This window comes from Macrobrachium rosenbergii, chromosome 1 (genome assembly GCF_040412425.1).
Source record: "Macrobrachium rosenbergii isolate ZJJX-2024 chromosome 1, ASM4041242v1, whole genome shotgun sequence".
Classification (NCBI taxonomy): Eukaryota; Metazoa; Arthropoda; class Malacostraca; order Decapoda; family Palaemonidae; genus Macrobrachium; species Macrobrachium rosenbergii.
The window spans coordinates 36543301-36552926 of NC_089741.1; the positions used below are offsets into that span (position 1 = coordinate 36543301).

At 35.9% G+C, this 9626-nt stretch overlaps 1 long non-coding RNA gene across 1 annotated transcript; it reads right to left on the reverse strand.

Annotated features, from left to right (window-relative positions):
* Window positions 1–718: 718 nt before the first annotated feature.
* Window positions 719–4429, reverse strand: LOC136850509 (uncharacterized). Its single transcript, XR_010856638.1, has 3 exons — window positions 4262–4429; window positions 2056–2161; window positions 719–853 (listed from the first exon to the last, which is right to left on the reverse strand). It is a non-coding gene; the product is annotated as an uncharacterized lncRNA (long non-coding RNA).
* Between the last annotated feature and the right edge of the window lie 5197 nt (window positions 4430–9626).

Sequence of the window (9626 nt, forward strand, 5' to 3'; positions counted from 1 at the left end):
ATCAGCTTTAGCAAATCTGCATGCTTGGGTGTGTGGTAAGGGTAAGCACCAGCCTTCTAGTTGTCAGCACATGGAAATCGCGGAATCACACTTCAACCTGCAGCTTCAGGAACTAGGTACCCAACAACACACACTTTCAAGTAGATACCATACAGCCACCCTTGTTCTAGATGAAGTCAGCAAGCAAAAATGGAGGTGCCACATTTCAACCAGCAGCTACAGTTAATATACTGTATATACTTCATAGTGTGTTGTGGGGAATTCACCAGGCAGCCACCAATCTCCTCTAGTTGGCATCACCAACAAGCCATGCTTCAGAAATGCAGTGTGTTGTGCGAGTTCAAACCATTCAGCCTCCAGCTTTCTAGTTGATATCACCGCATAGAAACAGAAGAGCCCCATTTTAACCAGCAGCTGCGGGAAACGTCAATTCTTCAGTGTCTCTGCCGTGGGGAACACATCTTTCAGCTACCAGCTTTCACTTCAAGTATAAATGGAGGAACTACAATTCAACCAACAGCTTCAGATTTACATGCTTCACAGTATGTTGTGGGGTATATACACCATTCGTCCACCAATCTTCTTTAGTAGAGGTCACCAAGAAGGAAACTGAGTAGCCTTGCTTCAGGAACATGGTGGTGTTCTGGGTACACACCTACATCCTCCAGCCTTCTAATTGATGACACCACACTGAAATTGTTAAACCACACCTCAATCAGCAGCTTCGAAAAATGTTGTAAGGTACACACACCATACTACCAACAGCTGGCTAGTCAACACCACCAAACAGCAGCTTGAGGAAACGTATGAATGGGTGTTCTCTGAAGTCACCTGATATGCAGCTCATCATAGCCTGAAAATGGAAACAGTATGATTATTCTTGCAGATGACATAACTTTAGTTTTGCTATGACTAACAAGGACCTAATTAAAAGTTCAAGCCCAGTTTCGGGTTTTATTAAATTCCATTTTCAAGAAGTGTATACAACATTAACCCCCTCACTGTAATGTTCATATGTCGACATAAATTAACCCCTCGCTGTAATGTTCATATGTCAAAAATTGTATTCTTAACCCCTGCAAAATATACCCCCTTTTCCTTGCACCTACAAACTCGTTCCACACTATAAAAGCCCAAATGTTGTGTAAAAATAGACCTTGCATTCAGCTAAAATAAATTTTGACTGCTATTCAAACTTAAGGAACAGAACCCCATTTTTATCACTGATAAATTTGAGTATCTACTATATACTAAGTGTGAACAACAGAGAAGTTTGTCTAAAAATTTCTAGAGCCTCATGCATCATGACAGCAGTATAATATATCTAATCTGTCAAGTAATTAGGACCTTGTTGCTAGTTAGTAAAAACCTGAAAAGCAAACCCAATGAAATTCACAGTTCTTGCACTGTACATGATTGAAAGTTATGAAATTCAGCAATATGTCCTGCATGGAGATTTTAACTACAAAAAGACACTAAATAGTTCCTAAAATACTATTATCCCCCATTATCTGATGCCACTACTAAAACTTATACAAAACCAACAAATTACAATAAAGCACAAATTTACTTTAACTGTTCCTGTGGTTTATTAACATCAAAATCAATAAACTACCCTGAAAATCACCTAAAATCTCGTAATACTGTACAAAAATTATCTACATACATTTGCATTTAACTGATATCTCATTTTGGATCCTACAATGAACTGAAATTAGGTTATACAGATTATGGTCTGGACTATGGCTAAAACGTCTTAAAACCACCTGAGTAACTTCGGAAAAGACTAGCAAGGCAAACCTCGTTTTATATGAATATCTTTAATTTACACTTTAAACGCAACTGGAATTTTGAGTGAACAAGTGGCCAACATACCCAAAACTAGAGTTAACCTTCTGATCTCTATAATTCTAACTTCAGTAAATTTACTCATTACATCAGTGAAAAATTAAGCTCTATACAAAAAGAATAGCAGTCCAAACAAAAAGTATTTCATCTAAATGCAAGATCTTCATTACAACATTTGGCCCTTAATAGCTTAGACAAATGACTCACCAATGCTAGAAAAAGGGGTTGGATTGGAGAGAGAGAGGCAATTCTGCCATATGAACAGTGAAAATCTTGCCCTTTTCAACAAGGATGATCAAAATACTGAAGGTTCCTGGAAGAAGAGAGGAGAGAGAGATGAAATCAGTCCATTTAGCAAAGTGTGCAACACAGACAAAGTGCATGGCCCAAGAGTATACAATGCACAACTACAAAATGGATAACTGTTCAAGCCAGATATTTTTAGCAGATAAAACAGTGGGCAGGCTTTGGATATACAGTACTGAAGAAAATTGATAACCCAAGAAAAATCTACTCAATTCAGAGCAAACAGTAGTCTGAAAGCAAATGGCAAAGTTAAACACCAACTATAAAACCAGAATCCAATCAGTGCGCAATCCACAGCATAAGTGCTCATGCCAAAGAACTAGGGATGACCACAAGACAAGACGTAAATCCACAGCACAAAAAACCTGCACATCACAGAGCAAAAACCTAAACACTCTGGAGAACAAAACACTGCAAACTACAATAATATTGCACAGTTCAGAGCATACAATAAAAGTGCACACTACAGAGCACACAAAAATAAGTGCACACTCCAGAAAATAGTAAAATATAAATGCACAACCCTAACCATAGAAAAAAATAGTGCACAACCAAGAGCAAGAAAATCATAGTGCATAATCCAGAACATATAAAAGCACAGAACAAACCTGAGCTTATAAATAAGTGCACAATTCAAAATACAAAAAATTGTACACAATTCAAAACACAAAAAAATTGGACATCATAGAGGAAACAAAAAATTTTGCACAACCCAGAGCATGAAAAAAAAGTGTACAATCTAGAACACACCAAAATACTGCACAATCCACAGCATACAAAGAAAGCGCATATCAAAAGCAAACAAAAACTGAACACTATCCAGAACAAATGTGCTCAATCCACAACATATGAATAAAATGGTGCACAACTGAAAGCATACTAAAAGTGCACAATCCTGTCAACAAGAAATACGCATGATCAAGCGCACCAAAAAAGTGTACACAATCCAGATCACAAAAGTTCACACTATCTAGAGCACAAAATATAAATCCACAGTCTGGAGAACACACAATAGGGGCACCTGTTTTGGAACCTAAAATAAAAAAACAAAAAAGGGATGGGGTTGAGGGGCTGCTCACATTGGAGCATGAACAAGGGCACAATAAACAACTCCAAGAATGTGCTCAACCTGGACAATAAAAAGTATGCACAATTCAGAGCACGAGGGTAAATATATCAGAGCACTAATTCAGAGCATGAAGGTAAATAAATCAAGAGCATTAAGAGAACAAAAGAGACCCCACAAAGTGCACAATCCACATCTCGGCCAAGTAAAGATGATGGGCAAAACAGGGACGAAAAAATATACATACAAGCCAGAGAGCAAGAAGTGGTTGAGCCAAACAGATAAAACAGAAAACTAATGAAAATCTACAACATGAACAAAGCACTAATTAAGCCAGAAAAAGCAAGCAAGCTAGCAACCATTTGAGAAAACTTATTCAAAAGATCAGAGCAAGCTTTGGTTGCAAAAAGCATAAAACTGAAAAGAAAAAATGAGCTGAAGCAAGCAGACAATGCACTGTAGCAAGGACAAAATCATCTACACAATAAGAATGAAATGAAAATGACTCAATCAAATAGAAAATGAAGAACACAACAAAGAAAAATCATATCAGAGAGAGAGAGAGAGAGAGAGAGAGAGAGAGAGAGAGAGAGAGAGAGAGAGAGAGAGAGAGAGAGAGAGAGAGAGAGAGAGACTCTGACAATTTTAAATTGCAGAGTATAATTTACCTGGATATACCAGTGCAGTACTTTGAATCATTAAAATGTATAAGAACCGAAATTAACTTACTGGCCAACCTTTAAAACCTAGCATTGGAAATAATTGCAAAATCAAAAATCAACCCTGAGCAAAGAATTTAGTAAAACTGATAATTAGTAATATCGAGGTACTGTTCTCATGGTCAGCTTAGCACTAAGTTCTTGACAGAAATCCACATTTAAAACTGGCACTGAACAGGTTCTTGTAGCATACTTCCTAGAAATTGAAATTACCTGTATAAAATTACTTTAAAACATCTTAAAATCTACTGTACTTCAGAATATTGTAATTTATTTACTTTACAAGAATTAAATATAATGAATGAATCAACAGTAAACCTACATGACAATCACTTCACCAGTTGTCATAATTCCTTGAGACTTCGTCAATAATGCCCAAAAGAGATGTTCCTCATACAGCTCATGTTATAAGACTCTGTTCTAAATAGAACTGAATCAAAAACCGACAGAGCCCTCTTGAATCCAGCATTTCAAGACAACTGTGCTCGTTTAACCTGGAAAGTGTAAAAACAGTGAGAACTCCAAACCTGACTGCTGTTCAACAACAATTTACACCAAATATTCTCTAAAAATATTGGCTACTACAAATCTTGTCTCCATTTCAATATATTACCAGTCTTTTAAGTGTTAAAACTTCCACATAACCTTTTGTAAAAGGCTATTACTAAAAACAGATCTCACTACCAGAAAAAAAATTCAATTTATCTTGACCTAAATGCAAAAGTTATGGATTAAAATGTGTGCTAACTCTTAAATACAACTACAGTACCCAAATCACTGTTGGCAAGTGTTTTCCCGTCACACTCATGTATTTAATTGTAAACTGACTTAATTACTGCTTCAACTGGGGAATTTGTTAAGCCTCCATCACAAGCTTGGCAAAACAAAAGCCAGCATCTCAAAATTAAGTAATTTCCCATGTCACTTAATTGCCTACCATGAGGAAATTCCTTTCCTCTTTCAAAACTTTCTTACCTTCAACTTGAGAGTCCGCAGCAAGCTGCAAGTACAGTGTATTGTCTTCACATATGTAACTGGCTCCTGAAGATGAAGCTTTTCAGATTCTGGAGAAAAATAAACCACCTTGGATCTTTCTTTTTGTCTAACACGGTACATAATTTTGCCTGCCAGATCTCCACTGAATGGACCTCTCAGAATTTCATTAAGTTGAACACTAGCCTCACCACAAATGAGACACCCTTCTGAGGCATCTGCAAATAAAAGTTCCTAAAATCAGATTTACAATATCAGGGAAAAATAGTCCAGTGAAAACACTAAAGCACCTGCATTGGATAACCACTTGACCTTAACATCCTCCCCTCTAAGTTTTCACAAAAATCCTCTCAACCCTATTCCTGTGTCCACCACTTTTAATCTAGCTACTGAACACTCCAGTATTAGAGAATACATCCAAACCTAAATTAGGGCAGTGTCACACCTACAAAAACGGATTATCGTAACTAATCTACAGTGGTCCATCGTAACCTGGCCTTCATCTTTTGACATTTAAACATCTCTCTCTAAAGCAGCTTAAGGAGAGGCGATCAAATATAATCCAAATAGTTGCCTAGGCTTATTCAGCCAAATAAGTTTTTATAATACTTATGTACCTAAAAGTGCCAGAGTATTTTTCTACAAAGGCCTTATCAAGTTGGAGGGGAGTATCCAAGAGGGGCAAAATCCATGGTCACGTAGGGAGCCATCACCTAGCGCTGGTTAAGTCAGCCATAGCATAGTAGGCTGTAGCTCCCTATGTAGGTCAGGGTTATTCAAGGTTCAGTTAGGTTGGAGATGTAAAATAAAAGGATCATAACCCAGCCCCAACACTAGGATCCTATCTATTAGGATACACCCTGTGTTTCATTAGTTTTTGTTTTCACATACCCAAAAACCACAGTATCCCTCAAAAACATATTTGTACTGCATAAACTGTTTACCCCATAGTGGGTCCAATTCATAATTTCCTCCTACCTTTACTCACAAGGAAGTTAATCACTTACAGTTCACAAAGCAATTACATTTTCTTTTATAGAAAACAATACAAACTAAGAACTGCGTAATTCCTATATTCCATGATAAAAATTCTGTTACATTCAAAAGCCAGGACAGCCTGAGCTGTTGCTTGCAACAAATGATTCAAAGTAACATTTACCAAGCATTTTTATGCTCTTCAGGCCTATGTGAAAACCAGTCATGTTATAGCACAAAGGAAGGGTAACAAAATATCTTGCCGAACATTCTATACTATATCACTGTTACTATGAGAAAAGTGATAGTGACCCCTAGTGATGTCTTTAAGAGGGGAATACGTTGCAACTTAAAATCACATAACTTCAGTTATACGGTATATGTGAAAGCTACAATGTAGTGTTGTTTGATGTTTAGCTCCTGACTAACCAATCTTGCACGGATTAACCGAGTGTTCTGAATAAAGGGGGAAAAACCGAACATTTTCAAGTACTGTACATAATATCATGACAATTTTTGGTCAATTTAAAAACTGACATTACAATCTAATATCTGAATATTTATGCTTTGATGATATCTATTCCTAAAACAAATGCAGACCGTACTATATACAATTATACAGATTTGATGCAAGTTATCTGGGAGTACAAAACAAATAGTTAAGAGGGCAATGTTATCAAAATACATTGTAACTTAGCCACATTAGGGCACAGAATCCTACGGTGCCTGACAAGGCCTTAGACCATACTCTCAATTCTTACAACTCGAGGTGAAAATAGCCACTGCTGTAACCAATGCCAAACACAAGTTGATTATCTTACTATTTAATGACTAATGACCAGTTTCCTGCTAAACCAGTTTTAGTGAACAATAAATAACATCAAACCAGAGCAACCTAGCTGCATAGGGCAAAATTTTAATACGAACTTACAGTATTTGTATGTTGCAATATTTAAGTTCCCATATTCATTCAAAATGAAAAACAAAATTTTGCCATTTACCATAAAGCAAATGGGACCATGACTAACGAAATCTATGTACAGATATTCTGCTTAACGAACAGTTAAAAAAAATTCACACTCAATTTGAAAGCATCAAATTACAAGTATTCCCAAGTATGTACTTAACCAAATTCCAAAACACTAACAATGCCAGTAAATTTTAAAATTTGCCAGAGCTCTGCACACTTACAATGCCACCCAACTTCATCATATACTAGCCTACCATCTCAACATGGTCCACCTGCACTTGCCACTTACCAAAGAGGCAGTGACCCTGGAATACTAAGTTGCCCTATAAAACCATTGGACTTTCATCAAACATTTAGCTTTTCTAACAGCCAACATAAAAGGTGGTTAAGAATGTGAAAGCATTCTTACTTTACACTTGGTGAAATTTTACTATGAACCATTATCACATTTTGGACTTGAAAATATTACTTTGATGTATTAATGAGTTCTTTGATATTTCTGACATTTGTTTTATTTGCAAATGACCTATCCAATCATCACACCACACCTAACCTATGGTACAAGGTCCTTACCATTGTACATGATATTGGGTGGTTAGGTCATTTGCAAAGGAAAGACTCAATAATTGGTATCTCTAAGCATTAGCTCCGGACGAACTGTATGGAACGGTTCCGCAAATACGATACACATTCGGGAGCCATATGTTCAAGAAACGATTGGCTAGGGAAATCAATTATAAAAGGAACCATACTAACTGAACATACCCTACCTAGCCTAACCTAGCAGGCCATGTTACTTAGCCGAACCCAGTGTTGAAGGAAACTACACTTTTTACCAAAAGTTCCCCTGTAATATTGCACATGTGCGATAGCAAAAATAATCAGTTCTGAAGTTATGGATTAATTACAGTTGAGTGACAAAAAAATAATAAAAATAATCAGTTCTGAAGTTATGGATTAATTACAGTTGAGTGACAAAAAAATAATGGTATATTCTTGATAAGCAATCAAAATACTACAGGAAAAGTCAATTTCAAGATAATACCCAACGTGGAGCTAAAACGTAGTTCTACCTGACAATTTAGTTTGGCACCATTTTTGTCAAAATTGTCTAAAGATGTCATGTGAGAATTAAAAAGCTGAAGCATTATTTGCTGAACTGACCAACCACTCTTTGATTTTATTTCAGGAATTCCATATCTTCACAGTTTCCCGCTTCAGTCATAGTTATGCCATCTTTGCAAGTTGGGTGTTTATCAATACCTATATGTTCAGTCACTAAGATTTACCTATTGATTAAAGATAACCTTTAATTAGTTTTGCCCAAGTGTTCCATGTTATCATTATTGTGTATCCAGGAAAGAACTTCCAATTTTTGAGTGCATAGGTTCTAAACCCAAGAAGGGATTGGCTAAGGAAATCTATCATAAAAGGAACCATACTAACCTAATGTACCCTACCTAACCTAACCTAGTAGGTCGTGTTACTTAGGGGTGAAGGAAAGTTCACTTTTTACCAAAAGTTCCCCTATAACACTGCACATGCACGATGGCAAAAATATAATAAGTTCTGACAAAAATAATGGTAAATTCTTGATAATCAATCAAAATACTGTAGAAAAAGTAAATTTCCAAGGTAATACCCAACGTGGAGCTTAGTTCTACCTTACTGCAGCTGGCTACACTTCTCAAATTACCTCACCTGCCTCTATTATATACACCCTTTTCTATATTCTTCAGTCAAGAATTACATATTAATAAATTATACCAAACCATTACCTGTACCTGATACCTAGGAATCTCTAACTAATAAACCAATAGAAAGTCTCAACAAAATTTTTAAGATAGTAGCCTATATCTCACCTCTTGTAAACACCAAGTATTCCGCCACAGTAATCATTTATCGACAACAATACCACAACAAACAAAATACCGAACACATACATATCAACCGAGAACATCAGTTTCTTCCATAAACCGTATCAATATCGCTCAGCCAATCACAAGCGGCCCCGCCGTTCCTAGTGGGGGTAAACGGTTCCTGATTGGCTGTGAATAAAAGCAAGGATCATTTCCACGCAATGACACTTCCACCGAGCTTTACTTAACAACCTAGAAAGAGAATTAAAAAACAAGTTTTGCGATTCAGAACTAAATTTGGCATATTTTAGTTATTAAAGTCATTAGAAAAGCATAAGCCGAATAAAAATGAGTGGAATAGTGAAAGTTTACTTGAGGATTTCAAATAATTTTGCTTTACCATGCGGGATATTTGTTAATACATCCAAATGACAATATATGCCTGAATTTGAATTTAATACTGTCGTAAGCAGTCCGTAAAGAGAAATATATATATATATATATATATATATATATATATATATATATATATATATATATATATATATATATATATATATATATATAATTGTCTAGTACCGTAATATCACGTATGTGATTACAAATATATCAGTTTCTTAGAAAATATTTTTCGTCTATGTACTTTTGCACTTTGAAGGACGGAAAACAAGTTTCAAAACAATAATTTGTTGAAAGTTTGAGTTATTTTCGTATAGAAACGTGAATAAAAGATGAAAAATGATCTTCATGACTAGATAAAAAAACTCCGATATCGACTTTGAAAGCAAAACAATGAAGATTAGGAACACTAGACCGTGATGTGCAACTGAATACATGTTTTCTATAAGCTCCGTTACACACACAAATCACGAAAATAATATCATTTCCCC